This window comes from Stegodyphus dumicola, chromosome 10, assembly GCF_044657685.1.
Source record: "Stegodyphus dumicola isolate Sdum_Otavi_A_Nest chromosome 10, ASM4465768v1".
Classification (NCBI taxonomy): Eukaryota; Metazoa; Arthropoda; class Arachnida; order Araneae; family Eresidae; genus Stegodyphus; species Stegodyphus dumicola.
The window spans coordinates 132503733-132522196 of NC_140777.1; the positions used below are offsets into that span (position 1 = coordinate 132503733).

At 30.0% G+C, this 18464-nt stretch overlaps 1 long non-coding RNA gene across 1 annotated transcript in view; it reads right to left on the reverse strand.

The window, feature by feature from the left end:
* Window positions 1-14965, reverse strand: part of LOC146995107 (uncharacterized) — a 709494-nt gene extending 694529 nt beyond the window's left edge. Inside the window, exon 1 of the long non-coding RNA XR_015043546.1 lies at window positions 14702-14965. This is a non-coding gene — a long non-coding RNA (uncharacterized LOC146995107). The remainder of the gene's footprint in view (window positions 1-14701) is intronic.
* Between the last annotated feature and the right edge of the window lie 3499 nt (window positions 14966-18464).

Sequence of the window (18464 nt, forward strand, 5' to 3'; positions counted from 1 at the left end):
AAAACTCATTTTTTGGATTGAAGTCACATGTTGCAGGCCAACGAATGGGAAATGAATGTAAGTAAGGTCACGCGGTGTTATTTGGCTAATAGCGAACGTTCACGCTCAAACTTTGCTAGTAAAATTTTTATAAATACACTAAAACATTGCATAATAATGATGATTAAATGAATGAGGTAAATAATAGTTGATAAGTAAAGTCCTTAACCTGCTTTAACAGGTAACTTAAAGTCCATTCAAGAGAAATAAAAGTAGAACAACAAAAAATTTCTAATTACATATATACAGAGCGAGAGCGACGGTCGTATTTATAGCCTACGGCAGTAAAGCGAACAAGAAGGTAATGCCATTCGTTGGAAAAATTGTAACGAAATTGAAAAATTAAGCTAATAGAATTTTAAAAGCGTTAAGAAGGACAGGATTGAACTGAAGTCATTAACTAGACAACATAAATCTTTGTGAATGTGAAGAACTTCAAGAAAACCCAATTCAGCAATTGAAAGAAGCTTTTTGAATATTTTTTGCAGATCCAAAGTCAAATTTATGATCAAATTCCCAACAATGATTCGTATTTCTCGATTAAAGACTCATTATTAACAACTCAACCAACCAACAAACGGGTTATTAACAACTCAACCAACTATTAAATGCTCTTTTAAATTAACTTTTTGGATGATATCTCAAGCCCCGCTGACACGATATGCTATGAGTTCCCCAAGAATTAAAATCAGAAATGGAATCTTTAAGAATCGAACATTGGATTTTATTGATAGGCTAGAAGAAAATTGAATTTCTGGAGGCTCCCTGCAATTTTATAACTGACAGAAAAATGAAATGAAAGGTTATTAATGGTTAACAACAAGGTTATTAATGTTATTTCTAATAGCGGAATGTTTTCGTTTATTGTAAGCGGAATTTTTTTTTTAAATCTACGCAAATAGAAATTTGTTGCTTTGCTAAATTTATACATATACATTTATTTAAATTTAGATTATTTTAATCTGTTTTATAAATTAAACAAGAAAAAGGCATAGAAAATGTTGATAAATCCCAAAACTTAAGTAGTTACTAATAATATCCATACCATAGAACTAAATACCTAACAGGTAGTTAAAAAGGTCTTTTTATAGCATTCCCCTCTTGAAACTACAAAATTGCCCCCTTGGTTGAGAACACCCGCTCTAGAAGCTTTGAACAAGGTACATATCCATTATGTAAACGCATAATCGACATCGCTATTGGTTATTTCGCCTACGTTAGGTTAGGTTATTTAATTACGGCAAAGCCTCGAGAGCAATCTGCCTAAGGGGAGGGATGCCTTCGTGGACGACTTTCTAAGGGAAACTGGCTCGCCTACACGTTACACATGGGTAAAAACCACGAAAACACCCATGCAGCCAGTCCGTTCGTTGGATTCGAACCTCGGACCGAACTACCAGTGTTCAGCGACTTCACCGCTCGGCCGCTGTTTGGCTGGTTATTTCGCCTAAGACGATCACCTTTACAGTATAAACAAATCGTCTAGAACCGTAAACGGTCACCTTAGACAAGATTCACTACATATATTTCTAATTTCGAGAAATTTATAATAACGCAAAAACATTTTCTAAATCATACATACATAAATACATGAAAATAATAATACGCATATTAAATTGGTCTTTTCTGAAGCTTATAAAACATTCAAGAGTTTAGAAGAATTTCAGACTTCAGAAAACCAGAAAACATTTTCTTAAATAATTAATAATAAATATTCATATCCAAAACGCTTTTCTTAATAATTGTATTTTCAGCTCTACAAGAAGATTTAGTTTCTTGTTGTATAATATAATTAAATATACCATGGCAAGCTATGTTGTTGGGACGAAAAAACAAACGAAAAACGACGACTCTAGATTCAAATATTCAATACCTGTAAAAATAATCCTTTCAAATATAAATTATAATCTAGAAATTTCACAGCTGTAGAGGCAAATATGACATTTAAAACAAGCATTTCTTTGTTGGGAGTGTTGATTTGGAAAATCTGAAATGCTGATTTGAAGTGCATTGGGAAGGATTATAATTATTTCATTCTTATTAAAAGTACATTTTGTGAAATATATTATCACTAGTTTGCTATATTAAAAAAATACAAATATGATGCACAATGTTATTTCATGAATTCCTTTCTCACTGCAATATTTACTACACTAAAATTTTAGCTCATTTTGAATAAAACTGGTTATAAGTTTCTCTTTTGAAATAGTATTGAAACATTTGTGACATTTAAAATTTTAATATTTTATACATTCTAACAAGACTGCGAACAAAGTAGGTGAAGGAAATTCAAACCTTTTTGTACAAAAAAGCAAAAATAAATACAGAAATGTATTGTTTTCCGTGGCATTATTTATGAAACAGTCTTCTAGATAACAAATTAAATATTTATAAATTTCAGAAATTAAAGCAATTTCCTTTTAAGCGAAGAAGATGATTCCAAATAAATTTTAGTTATAAATGAATGACTGATTTAAAATGTAGAGACATTAGGTACTTTTTTGGAAGCAGGAGAATTGGAAAATGAGCAACGCCTTCGCCGAGAATCGAACCACGGACCTCTGGAATACGCGCCCAGAATGCAGACCACCACACCACCAAGGCATGATAGGAAGGCGGAAGAAATTCCTTATAAGAAGATCAAAATATAAGTAAATTTCAGCGTTTTTGAGGAATGACTTCACACTCACATTTTTCAATAGATCAAACCAGTTATTAAAATTAAGGCTAATTATTATAAACGCAAGTGTTAATTACAGAGATTTAATTTATAAAACATAATAGAATGCCATGGAATTCATGCTAAAAACGTTTTTAAATTATTATATGACTTGCTTCACCAGCAGCGTAACAATATTTTTTCAGGGAAATTAAAATCGACTACTAAATATTATAATATGTTAAAACAGATTATCATATTAATTAATTGTGCTTTAAAAATTTACTAATTGAGGGAACTACCCATTATTACTTTATTGCACGAAGTAAAGGAAATGTTGTAATCGCAAAAATTTCGGGTATCATATTTCAACGAAAATATCCATTTCGACCGCTCTCGAATCCATTTGAAAGATGTTTTTGCGTGACATCTGTACGTATGGACAGAATAAAGGGCTCTTTTTCAAAACATATTCTAAAATGGATTTAAAATGTACTCAGAAGAGATTTTTTTTCTTGACATGTGTACGTACGTATGTATATATTTCGCATAACTCAAGAACGAGAAATGTAGAACGTTGAAATTTTGCGTATGAGACTACTATAACATGTAGTTGTGCACCCCCTTTTTTGGTTGCAATCCCATTCAGTTTCCCGGCTCGGTGAGCTCAGTTTCTTTATTCTTATATGGTGGTAAATTGTGCCTTTTTTGCTTTAAAAGTGAATTATGTTGAATTATGTTGTTCTTATGTTCCTCTTAAGGTTTTTATTCCTTTTCTTAATCTGCATGCAATAGATATAGAATTATCAATAATTTTAGAAGTGTTGGTAGGCCTAACAAGGCCCCATTTGTTTATATTTCAAACTGTAAGTTTCTCTGTATTTTAGAATTTTTAATGCTGATTCTTTGAGTTTTATGTATTGTTGCCTTACCGCGAAGCAGGAACAGAATTAATTGAATGAAAAATAATCTCTAATGAAATTTGAGGAAATAAGTTTAAACGAAATGCAGGAAAAAGTGTATCTAGTTTAACAGGCCGTACAAGAAAGTCCATGCGGTATCCACATCAGATTTTTTTATATTCCTTAATAGACAATTTAAAATATATTAACTTAAATAGAATCCGGAAATCTAACCTGGAATAATTTAATTTGGAAAGATGTTTTTTGTTAAACGAATATAATTTTCGCTTAAAAAATTGGTAACTCGTTGAAAATTCTTGTTGTTTATTTATGTATTTTCTCGTTAAAAGTGACTTTATTTGACTTGTTGTTTATTTATGACTTTTCTCGTTAAAAGTTAAAAGTGATTATTTCTCCTTGGTCAGAACATTAGGTAATTAAAATATAGAAAGCTGTTAATTTCTCAAAAATTTAAAACTCTTTAAGATGTTTAATTCATGAGAAGTGAAGTGGATTCTCATATTTGAGTAAAAAATATCTTGCGTATATAAACGTTAATGTGTTGATAGATGGATCACATAGGTATTTCATTTTGACCTTCGAGTGAAGCTATAAAGCTCTTTTATTTTTTTTTTTTCTCTTCGTTCAAAAGCGATTAAAATTTGTGAACATTGGCAATTTTATTAATGTTTCAATTCCCAATGAAATAGTCTGGAGCTGTGTAATGTTTAAATGCTTTTGTATAATGTAAATAAGAACCTGTTTTCCTCAGAGACTCCTCCATGAAAGTGGGATTTTTATAGCAAATAGCTCTCATGTTCTTTGCCATAGTTATTAACTAACTACGCACAAGGTACTGCTGATTAATTTGTTAGCATTTGCTGACGGCCTTAAGGCATCACAATAATCATGAGAATATCACAGCCTGCTTGAGTGTGATTGCTACAACACATTTTAAACGAAAGCGTTTGAACTGAAAAACATTACAATATATTTTTTCGCACTGAGCGACTTGGAATAAGCAGTGATGGCAAGGATTAGTTTAAAAACATTTGTTGACAAAGGCTGGCAAAGAAAGGATATATTATCATTCGAGCGCTTACTTTTATTTGCTTAGCTCTATCAGACGTTAAAAGTAATTTCTATTTGCTAGGAGTGATTTGGAATTAATGTAACGACAAAGGAAAGTAAAAAAGAGCAAAGATTTCTGAATTTATTACAGCTTGCTCTCTGCGCTGTATTTAGGTGCATCACCTTCCCCTTTCCCCACTTTTTTCCCCCCATAGAATGGTTAAGAATTAATAATGATGCCAACGGTAAACAAGATTTGTTAACTAATCGAAATTTACTTTTATTTATTAAAAAGGAACTGAAGAATCCAATCTTTTTAGATTGAAAAAGAATAATCTAGAATAAATAGTGATCACAAAAGAAAATAAACAGGATCTGCTAACGACTCAGAATTTCCTCTTCTTTCACTGTACAGGACCTGGATTACGTTGCAGTAATTTAGTTTATTTGCTGAGAATGCTTTCGAATGAATACTGGCGACAAAGAATGGTTATATGACCAATTAAAGAAATCGATATTTGAAACCGAGACTGGATATCTTTAAAAGAGTGTTACTTCGCAAAGTGAGTTTTAATTAATAGCGATGGAAAAGAGTGGCAAAATAGTATCTTCTGATGAATTGAAACTAATATTTTTACTTTTCGTGTGAACTGTATAAGTTAAATTAACCCGTTTTCTTCGCAGAGTGTGAACTGTAATTAATAATGAAGAAAATAATAATTAAGGAAGACGAATCAGGATCTATACGGATATTAATAGTTCGCCTTACGATGCTTTTTACTTCTGTGATAACGAGCATGCGCTCAAGATGTGATGGTCATTTAATCGATTATGAAAAACGTAACGAGAGTTGACTGCCTAAGGGAAAATATGTTTTCATAAACAACTTAATGAGGGTTCGATGTTTGTTGATTCTATGAACGGAAAGCAAGAGGAGCTGCAGGGGATGAATATTGTCATGGAGGACTTTAAAAGGAAAGTGGCTCGGATTCATATTAGAATTAGGGAAAAATCACGGAAAAGTAAACCTTTATTATTCGTAAAACTCTTAACACAAATGCACGTACATTGTGCTTACAATAACACTGACGACTTGCGATGGAACTTAAGAATAATTTAATAACTTCAAAGATAAATACTGACAATGCACTAACAATTTAGTGTAAAGCTAATTAGGCTGACTCAATAACTCACCCGGCGATATACTTATTAAATGACCAAAAGACGTATCAGCAACTCAGCAGCAGCAAGGACAAAATAGTTACGTGCGCTGGCTAGCGAAAACACGCTCTGAATTAATTACTAGTTTCGTCTTTTATACTCTCTTCATGTGACTTTAAATTTGCATCCTGGCGAGGAAATGCGAGAGGAAAATGAGAGGTTCAGGAAAGATACCAAACTAAAATAATTTGATATGCATATTAAGGGAAGGCCTACACTGTTTTGTAAGAGATTTCTTTGCTAGAAATCTCCTGAAAAACGAAAATGCAATCTTTCTCTCTATTATTAGGGCTTTGTGCCTCTGAATATACACACTAGAATCTAAGTAACAGTGGACCAGAATAAACACAGTCCAACAGCGATTTAAAAATAACTTCGGTTTAATTGTTGTTGTAATTCTGTGGGATATGTATAAAACTGAAATATAAACTTTTAAATAAATACTCTATTTGTGCAAAAGCGTATATAAACACTTCATTTATAACGAATATATTTCATTAATTCTACTATTTTAATATTTTTAATTCTACAGGATCCGAAATGGCCAGTGATATGAGCCAACAAAGGTACGATAGGTTAGTTTGTTTAATTCACTATGGCATTCCCACTAAAAAACTACTTAATTTTTTTTTAATTTTTAAAACCTTACCTTCATATTAGAAATATTTAATTGAAACGTTAATGACTTTCGTTAAAATAGCACATGTCTAAGAGGTTAAAAGACAGCCTTTTAAAGAAATCTTAAGTGTAGCGAAAAATGTCTTTTATATTTATTCTTAGCAAATGTGACTTGTGTTGCTATAACTTATGGTACACAAAAACAAGGGAAAAAAACACCACCCACTTTTTTGATGGACACCAGTCATACATTTTAACATTCTTAATGAAAATTATAAATTAATATGAAGCAGAAGCTTTTAAATGAAAATCATTTTTATCCTTTTAATATTAGAAAGAAATAACTGTTTTCAATTTTACAGTTTGCTTTTTAATGACTAAAGTTTAGTTCTGCAAAAAGAAGGCTCTTTTTGGCTGTAATTAAATTCTTTTTACATAATTAAATGAAAACTCAAAATACAATGGAAATGAATTAGTTAATTAAAGCATTGAAAACTTAATTACTTGATTAGATTTTATCCACCTTTCCAAAAAGCTGTTGCCAGTTGCTTTTTGACTTCCAAATTCCGCTCAGTTTTAAACTGGAGGTATTATATATAATTAATTAATTAATCCTACAGCTAAAAATTTATTTTAACGGTTAAACTTTGACTTAAAGAAACCTATCCTAGCTTTTTTGGCTCATTTCACTGATCAGAAATTAGACAGTAGCTGTGCAGCTGGTAAGTGAATTAAAGGTTTAGAGGCAATGTAGCTGGACCAGGTATTTAGCCTTGATTAAAAATTAATGTTTATAAATAATAAATCTTAATTACAAAAACAAACAGCTTCTTCGTGCAATACTTTTAATATGACAAGTAATTATTTGGGCATATGTTATAGTTTCTGTCGTAAATCGCTACGAGTAGCTTAATAAACCTTTACATTTGATTTTAATTCAATTAATTTTGTATTTGCTATTAAACAATTTTATTGGCAACAGCTCAAAAAGAGCCTAACACTTAACGAACGGGTCGAATCTTCTCGGTTTCGAAGAATTTTATAGGAGAATTAATTAAACATGTATGTATGGTTTTTAAAGCGTTGTAGTTTATTAAATCAACACCATTACTAATAAGATTTTGTAAAGTTATTTATTAACATATCTACTATTTTTTTCCGAGTGTGATATTTTGTAAAACATTCCCCATTTTGAAGTAGAACCTGACAGAATTAACATATATATCTTGTTTCGTTTACAGTTTTTCTGATTCGTTATCACTTCCGAAACGATATACCTTTTTTTTTTTCTGGTCTAAAGGGGCATTTTGCCCAGAACGACTATTAATTTCGTTTTGGCATTTTGCGTCGATTAAGCGTTATTTCACTTTTCAGATTGTTGCCACCAAGTATTATCGCTCTGTATTATATTTAAAGAAATTAAATAATGAAAAATCTGCATGAATGTATGTATGTTTCTCGCATCGTATTAAAACAACGCTACCTAGAGCCATCAAAATTTGAATAACGTAATTTTCCACAGAGTATGGGCATGTGGAAGCCTTAATTTGAATTTGAAATTTGTTTTATTATCGATTTCATGTTTTGTAACACTTGAACGAATTTTTGATTAACAAACTAAACGATTTCAAAGCGAGCAATGGCAACACTATACGGGAAAAAAAAAAAAAAAAAAAAAAAAAAAAAAATTATCTCCAGCGCGCGAGACTCTGTATCGGAAATTCTAAAGATATGCTTATTTTAAAATTATTTTGCGATATTGCTGTTGAACTGAATATTAAATTTTCTCAAATTTGGCGAGAAACTTATCGAGAAATTTAAAATTTTTTCTTGGCGCACTTTTTTCAGTTTGTGGCGAAATTCTTAATTTTAAGGTAACTTTTCCCTTACATTGTGCACAAGAGGGCAAAAAAGATGCATCGTTCATTCTTTCAAATAAGTTTAATAAAGTGCGTTTAACCATATTTGGCGTTATTATCGCTTATAACAAATATGCCAAATTTCAAATAAATTCACGTATAGCTTGGGAAATTTTGAATAAAAAACTCTAATTTTTTGCAGGCTTACCTAGAAAGCTTAAGGTGATGTGTAAATTTTATGGGTTATATGTTATTCAATTTTATGTTTAAAAATTTATAAAAATTAATAAAAAATACAAACTAAAAAAATTAGAAAATATCTGCGATATTATTTTATTAAGATTGAATTTAAATTTCGAATTGTAAAAGGAGGAATCAAGTAAACTTCATTAAAAAAAAAGAAACATTAATAAATATATACCACATTCAATTGACATTGAGGAAGTACAATTTTGAGAGGTAATTTTTTTAAGAACTACTCGTACAATTTTCACAAAATTTGGTAATTCAAGTTCGCAAATTTTGGCAAAATTGGCAAAATTTCGAACGTAAAATCGAAATATGAAAGAAAAAAAAATAGGCATGTCTTTTCAGAATAAGTCCGATTTTATGTCAGAATACCTATGTTAGAACAATTTTCTATACATAAATCTAATATGTTTATTTTTAATTTTTATTTATTTATGGTGAAAGTGCACATTCACATTTTTTGCGAAACCAAAATATCTTTGCTATGTTGACTTCCTTAATATGCAAAAAACATTGTACGAAACATACTTGTAGATTTTATGACACCTACAAACTGAATCTACAATTATTAATAGAAGGAAAATTAATTATATTTAAATAGGTAGCAGTTGCAATGCATGCTCATTTAACAGACGTACTTTACAGCCCTTGGATTATAAATGAGCTCAAATGGGTCGAACTATTAACTATAATTGCTCTCACATGCATCAATTATCATTAAAATAGTTCTGCATAAATATAGTTTTGAATTAATTCATATAAATTCCAAAAATTTTCGAACTATTTACTTGGCTAAACTCTAATGAATTTGATTTCATCTGAATTGCACACAAACCATTATAGCAGAATATATTTCATTATAATGGTTCTTAGTTAATTAAAATAATTAAGTGTTCCATTAATACTACGAGTAAATCTGTCATTGCATATTTATTTCATTAAGATCATATTCTTTGTAGATGGTGATACTAAATATCATATTTTAAAAAGTCGCGTTAATAAACGTAAACAGGTAAGGAACTAAATTGCTGTTTTAGCTTTAAACACAGTTTTCAGTTTTAACCATTTTGTCTCTCAGTGCACAAAATACCAATTATCAAATAATAATTAATACGTTTATTATTAAATTATGAAAAATCTGTATTGTATGTACGTATGTTCCTAACACTGCGGGAAAATGATAACACCTAGGACTACCAAATTTTAAAATTGTATAGCATTACCCATATTTAAAATTTTGAATTTTGTATTTATGTCATATTTTGTGCGAATTTAATGAATTTTTGATTTAAAAATTCCACTATTTTAAAGCAATATGTTGCCACTGCTCGATATAAAATATTTTTATCTCCGGCATCCGGCAACATCCGGCAAAGTTAATTATTTATTTAACTTTGCCGGATGAAGATATTCAACTTTCAAATTTAATCTGTCTGTTATTGATTAACAAATTAAGCGATTTAAAATGAATAAATATTTAATAAAAGTTTTTACAATATTTAATCTGATTAATTTAAATAAAAAATGCATTTAATTCATGATATGCTTAATCAATAATTTTTATTTTTATTTATTTATTGTGGTAATTTATCAAAGATTTGTCTAACCGTGTACAGTATACAAAATGATACAGAATAACCCTCCTTTTTTAATGTTATAATGTTTTAAAACTTTTTCTCAAGGCAAAATCTTCCTTGAAGTGTTTTATTATAATTTGAAGATTCGAAATGTAGTTATCTTGCCTAGCCGAAAGGATTCGTAGGGAAATTCTGCAGCATTCATTGTATTTCCTACGTCGACTTTAACCTATATCTCGTAATATTATGATTAATCTCGTTTTTTGATCACTTTGGATGCTTTTTGAGAAAGACTCGACAAATTTCATTGCACGGATAAAGAGAAGTCAGAAACTCTGCTATAGAACAGTACTTAAACTAAATAAGAATAATAGTACATGAAAATTGAAAAGTTAAAATCAAGATGCAAATGAAATGAAAGAAATATGCAAATAAAAGTCAGATAAACAGGATATTTCTTATATATCAATATGCCAACATTTGTAAATGTTACGTATTTACATTTTACCCGCCAGAGGAGATTTTCAATACATTCCTTTTAATAAGAACTATTTTAGGTGGTTGAGGCTTGGCAAAATAAATTTCCAGATTCAGTAGATTAAATTATCCGCAGAAACAAAATAAATATACCCACAGAAACAATCAACTACTTTTGAAATTTGAATTTAAAAAAAGCACAATTCACTTGCATAAATACTGGAAAAATGGAGAAAAACAAGAATTACTCAAGAATCAATATTTTTTAACAAATTAAAAGTTTTTTTGAATGATTTTCTCTTTACTGAATTATATTGTGAAACATACTGGAATTTTATTTGAAACGTTTAGTTAATACATGTGATACTGAACCACAGCAATGATATGTGAGTTCCACTGTGATTATAAAAACCTATACCACATAATATTAAGCTGGTCATTTTTCTAAACAATGAAGCTTTTGAATATTGAAATATATTAGAGAGAGAGAAAAATAAAGCTTTTGAATATTGAAACAATCCAACAGTTTCGTTTTTTTAAACAGTATAAATTTATAATAGCCATCTGGAATTCAGCAAGTAATTTATTTTACATGTTATTTAATTGTTATCATCAATTTCTGGGAAATTTTGATTCCGAAAACAGAATAATTTCTTTGCTTTTAGCTATTATTCGTTTCATTCAATCAAAACCTTTTGATGATGACACTAAATTCAAAACATTTCAAAATATTTATAGCATCAGTATTTTAACCACTAGTTATGCATCTAGAAACAAATATTCAAACTTCGATCTGTTGCCATCTCTGCCTAAATCAGGGAATGCTGTTAAATTTAGAAATTTCGGAAAAAGAAAATCAGTTAAAGAGTGACTGAATTCACCTAGGCAATAAATGAAACAAATACAGTTTAACAATTACATAAATATAAATTATAATATTAAAAAACTGATACGCCATTTACAGAGTTCCGACGCAAAATCGCAAAACGAAAACAATAGCTCTTCAGGGACAAAGCCCTTTGGACTAAAAAAGTTGGATCAGAGATATTAATCAAAAAAAAAAAAAAAAAACGAAAGGTTTCAGATTTTAAATTACGTCCAAAGAGGCGTTTTTTTACCGTTTTGTGTGTTACTTTTATTTATTAAATATCATGTTCTTTGCACTTAAACCATAAAATGCAGTTCAATAGCAATGTCGTAAAATAATTTTAAAATGAGCCTATCTTTTGAATTTCCGATACACAGTTTCGCGCGCTGGAGATAAAAAGTTTTTTTTCCACCAACAGGGTGTTGCCATTGCTCGCTTTGAAATCCTTGAGTTTGTTCATCAAAAATTCGTTAAAGTTTTACAAAATACGAAATCGATCATAAAACAAATTTCAAATTTCAAATTTGGGCTTCCACATGCCCATATTCGCAGTAGGATTACGTCATTGAAAATTTGATGGCTCTAGGTACCGTTGTTTTATCATAATGCGAGAAATATACATACATTTATGCAGATTTTTCATTATTTAATTTCTTTAAATATAATGCAGGTTGATGCATTATAACATTTGGTGGCAACAGTTTGAAAAGTGAAACGGACATTTATAGTGATTCAACACAAAATCGCAAAATGAAAACAATAGTCCTTTAGGGACAAAGTCCCTTTGGATTAAAAAAAAGTAAGCTGAAACGATTCAGATTTTAACGTTCGCCCAAAAGGGCTTTTTCAAATATTTTTTGTATATTTGAAAAGTGGAAAAATACATAACGTAATTCTATAAAAATATTAATTGTTTTAATTAGCTATAAATGAATTAAATGCATTTTTATTTAACATAATCAAATTCAAAAGTAAAGAAATATTTTTCTAAAGAACTGCATCTTTTACTTTTAAATAACTTAGTTTGTTTATGAGTAGAAGATAGATTAAATTTGAAAGTTGCCGATAAGACTGATTTTACATTTTGTCGAATGGCAACAGATTTGAATGAAAAGTGAAACAGTTCAAAATCGCGTTTCGAGACTAATAGCCCTTTAGGACTAATAATATTTAAATAATACGTTTCAATGCATAATATTTTTATACTTGTAAAAATATATAGATATATCTGTTATTTAGGGGCTATTTTAACATTTTTGGTATATTTTTATCACTTTGGACAGATACCAATCAAAGCAGATTTAAAAAATAAATACGTATGTATTAAACAAAATAGCAGCCAAACTGATTTTGTTACTGTTTGGTCATGCCAGTCACTTCAAACAAACAAATTCCTTCTATTTCAGAACTAAAACCTGCTAGCAGTAAGCATTTTATTTATTTTCAATTAGATTCTAAATTATTTTAAATTACAAATTAATAATCAATCTTCAGAGAAAAAAGTAATTCACTTACATACTATCTTTATCTATTATCCCTAATGTTACATTTTTTAAGTTCGAGATAAAAATAACAAAATCTACAAATATAGGATGCAGTATAAAAACTATCTTTTCAACAAATATACAACTTTTTTCAATTCCATTACCGTCTTTTCCTAATTTGCGTTTTGTCCGATAAGTTTTATTTTAAGATGCGGCTGTTATAAATATTAAAAAGCAAACGTTAAAAGCATAAATTTAAAATAAGGATTTTTAGTTAAATGGAACAATGTCTTTTATTTAATTAATGACAGGAAAAAGTACGCAACGATAAAGCCATTCCACATTTCAAATACAGGGAATTGCGACATTCTTTAAACATATTTATACAGGCAAAGTACAGTAATTAAACTTTGGAAATTGTTTCCAAGACATAACGGCAGCGTACTTTATTAATACATTTACATTTCATTCTTCGTGGTTTAATAAAATAACTATTTTTGTAAGAAAAAGGCCTACTATATACGATTTATATATATAATATGTATAACTGAGGCTCCAACATATACTTTTTGCAAGTGGATGCATATTTTAGCATTTTTTTAAATCGAAAACTTTGATCTTATCTTGAACTTTCAGCTGAAGATAAAAACAATTTGAAAATATAAATTAATAATCAATTTTTAATTCTAGCAAAAACTGCCAAAAATAACTTTCCTGTTTGTTGTTTCTCAAATATTAGAGGTAAGTACATTTATTTATAATCAACGTTTCGATTTTTTTCATAACTACCGCATCATTAAGTATCTGTTGCGCCTGTTGACAAATTTAAATTCATATATATCTAAGTAATATATCAACATAGTGAAAGCTATACTGAAATAACTCGAATTAAGTTCAGTCAATGTCTTCTATGCTAATGAAATGTCAGTTAACATTTTTCTCCAAAGATATGGCTCAAGCTCAAGAACACATGAGGGGTAATTAAGAAATAGCATATAATTTATTGTTACCTTTCAAAGGAAATGTTAATTTTTCTGTATATAGTTATATACGGAATATAATTGTTCTGCATGTATTCTGAAGGTCTTAAAATTCGGTGTAATAATATATTTATTCTTATGGTTTAATTTTTTTAAATTTATTTTTGTATCTGAGTTCCTAATAAAATTTTTCATAAAAAAATTCAGATCTATAATTCCAGTACTTCAAACAGTTTAATATTTACATTTTCAAAATTTGTTAATCAAAACTTTTACATATCACACGCAATAAAATCAGACGAACGAAGTTCATAAAGCTATTTCATAATTCAAGAGTCAATATTAGCTACGTCTCAGTTGTCATGTCTAGAGTTTATTTCGTGTTTTCTCTGTTTTTGTGGGTATTATACTTTTTTTTGGCTTAACAGTAACATTTATTTGAACATGAATCATAAATTTCTTGCAGTTGAGGTAAATTTTCTGTATCAGTTAACATGCGCAAAATAAATCACCATAACTATAAATTTGAAATGTGCATCATATTTATTGTTATTCATCTATTGTAAATAATGAAAATAATATGAAATGGTTATTTTATTTGTTGGAAAAAAGTACTGTAAGGGAGAAACTTTTTTTCCCGCTCTTGTCATTAACATAAGCACACACTGTAATCGAATTTTGAAAGTAAAGAACTCACCTTGAAGTTTATTTAGATGACATAAGTCCGGAACTACTCTATATAATTATGATAAAGCTGCGGTTATGACTAAACCACTGAAATATTCGGCTGACAACAAATCGAGCCGACGATTTGGGGACGAATGTGGAAAATAACGCGCACAAACGATATTACTCCTGCTCTCTCGGCGTCTACCTTCGCTCTGTTGGCAGCACGCGGCGTCGCTTGCTTCTTTGATACACACCTACCGACTCCTCGGCCCCTTCCTCTCATTCTTCCCAGGAGCGATTCCCTTCCACCTCCCCTATTCTTTTCTAAGTGATGAGGGAAAGCGTAGTAAAGATTTTCGTTCATAGATGGCGCTGCACAGCAGGCTATCGATCCGTTTGGGGAACATGCTCTACCTACAATACGAAATTCTATTTTCGTTCCTCTTTTTACGCTTGTCACATTGTGATAAAGTTTTTGATAGGATTCATTTTAACAAATAAATATCCTCATTTCCGTAATTCGTAGTTTACGTTTTGACGTTACCGGTGTAATTTTCAAATAAGAATATCGTTTTATGTCAAAGGAAAACAAGATATATAGTGAAAAATTATGAATACACTTTTTATTGATAAACGTAAATTTCAGAGCAAATAAATTATTATTGATAGGTACAAAGATGTTTGCATTTTATACATTTAATGAATAATTTCATTTCGGCAGTATATAATATATTTGTTATACAGAAAACTGGAAAACTTATAACTATTTTTCTTTCTACTATACTTTTGCAACTAACTACTTTTCCTGATGATATTTCGCATCATTTGGGCATAAATGCGCCTGCGAATTGCTGTAGAGTTTTTTTTTTTTTTTTTTATAGCCCACTTACTTTGGGATTCAACTTGATATCTTTCAATATTTTTCTTTTGGCTGTTGTGCTCAAAATTTCTTTCTTAGTTTACCTTTTTTTATTTTTAAGCAATCCCTCACTTTTACGTTCTAATTATTTTCTAGACACTCGTGTGACTTTGTTTTAGAATTTTCACAGTTTCATAATGAGATTTATCATTCTTTGTTAACATTAAAATGAAGTTTCTCACATCTTTACCTTTTCTCTTCATGGTTTTTCATATTATCCTCTAAAATCACAATTAAAGCATAGCAAACAAGTTGTGTTGAGAAATAAACAATAATTGCCCAGAATGTTACGTACGTATTGTTAAATCTGCAATTTAAAATAAAATAGTGATAATGAAACACACTTTTTGTAGAAATGAATTTCAGTTGCCCCCCCCCCGTAAAATGTATGTAATAGCATCCTTAAATTTCCCATGAACATATTTTAATTTAATATTTTTGCTTTTATATATAAAGACCAAAGTTTCTCAATCGGGGGGGGGGCTATTTCATAGTTTCAAGGAGGGATATGGTCAGTCTTTTATTTTAGCACTTAAGTATTTAGTTTTAGTTTATGAACATAAAAAACTGCTTTTATTTAAGTTTTAACATTTCCTATACTTTTTGTTGTTTAATTTATTAAACACGTTATAAAATAATCTAAATAAATGAATGCAGTGTTTTCAAATTTGGAAATGAGGGAGATGATGTGCTAGCATTGGTAAAAAAAAAAAGATGCATGGTGATAAAGAATTGAGAACCACTGATACAGACAACCAAATGCCCGCCCATTTATGCATAATCGTAAAATTTTGCACATTTTATGATTTTGCGAGGAATTATCCAAATTAAGTATACATTTTTGTAAAAAGGGACGTGTATTCTCAAATGCTAGAGTCACTAAATCTGAACTAATTATTAACTGGGAAAGAAAACATTCTAAAATATATCATTTTTATCTATTTATACGTCTTATACAAAAATGTAACATCTCAAATTAATTATAAAGGCATTTTTGCAATGATTGTGTTATTATGTTAACGACGGTTACTGTAATTAGTTATTAGTTCATATTACATAATTTGCTAATTCTTCCATCGGTAATTAAAACATCTAAGAGAGGAAATATCTGCTACTACAGTTTTAGTCATTGCATTTAATTAACCAGATAGATGTAAAACTGCAGGTTATTTGGACGCAGACATTTCCACACTTTTACCATGTATGGCACATTTAAGTTAACACTCGTGACCTTGAAACACAGTAGTTTCAATTCTGAATTATTGCTAGGGCTACACGGTTTTTAAATATTTTGTGTTATTGCTGTTAAATTGATGTGGTTTAAGGCGAAAACACGATATTAATTAAATAAAGGTAACACACGTTAAAAAAAATTCCCTTTGGGCATAATATGAAATCTGAAAGCTTTCAGATTTTTTAACCGAGAAGGGCTATTAATTTCGTTTTGGCATTTTGCTTTGGTTAGCCATAAATGTCGGTTCACTTTTCAGATTGTTGCCACCGAATATTAGAGCCCTGTGTTATATTTAAAGAAATTAAATAATGTAGAATCTGCATAAATGTATGTATGTGATAAAACAACGCATTGTGATAAAACAACGGTACCTAGAGCCATCAAATTTTGAATAACTTAATCTTTCACTGAATATGGGCATTTGAAAGCCCAAATTTGGAATTTAAAATGTGTTGTATAATAGCTTTCTTATATTGTAACACTTCGAATTATTAATTAAAAACTCAACGATTTCCAAGCGAGAAATGACACAATAACTTTTTGTACGGGGAAAAAAAATTATCTTCAGCGCGCGAGACTGTGAATCGGGAATTCTGAACATATGCTCATTTAAAAATATTTTGCGATATTTCTGTTGACTTTAATTTTATGGTTTAAGTGCGAAGAACATGATATTTAATAAATAAAGGCAGCACACAAAACGTTAAAAAAACGCCCCTTTGGGCGTAATGTAAAATCTGAAAGCATTAAGATTTATTATTTTATAAGTAATTATAACTTTTATTTTTTATAAGTAATTTAAACAATTTTTCATAAAAAATACATGTTATTATTTTTTTACTTCTTTTTTTTCTGATATTATTTTAGATTTTACTGTTTGCATTGCAAGAATTGCAGACTGGATGCGTTCGGCAAATCTAAAAACGCATTTTTAACATACAAGATGGCTTTAGCGACAATCTGAAATACCAACTTCATCAAAATAACCACACTATTCATTTTATCTCAAGAAGATAGGTAAGAAGACTAGCATTTTTCAATACTCTTTTACGAACTTATTGAGGCATTCTGCTTTACTTGGAGTAACAGCCAGGTAATTTCGCTTAGACCGATCATAAAATAAAAGCATTTCTGTGTGGCAGGCATAAAGTGCAGATTTAAACACAAAACTTTCGCGACGTGCCTCACGGAGCTTCTTGTTATCTAAGCGCACCAGCTGGTAAACACTACTGCAATGAGATCTGGAACAGTGAGACGTTCAAAAAAAAAAAAAGTTTGCTTAATCCACATCCGCACCTCATCGTCATATACCATCGTAATTAGTGATACCTAGGAAATACTTTTCAGCAAGTTCTCCTCCAGTCCTTTCGGCCTAACCGCTAATCTTATCTTCAGAGAGATTAGAAAGGGATTTTTGAGGCACCGCTGCTCCCTCCGGTTGGACAGAGCTCCCAGAGCTGCCTCCCTAATCTTTTCTCCCTCTCACGAAAGGTCAAAGGTCTTAGGGGGTCCGCAAAACTAGTTGGCCCGCTTTTCCGAAGAGTGGTCATTCCCGCGAAAGCACCTATTCCAGAAAAGGCGGGAAAGTCTGGTATATTATGTAGCCAAGTTCCACAAACTCGGAAACTTACCATTGAA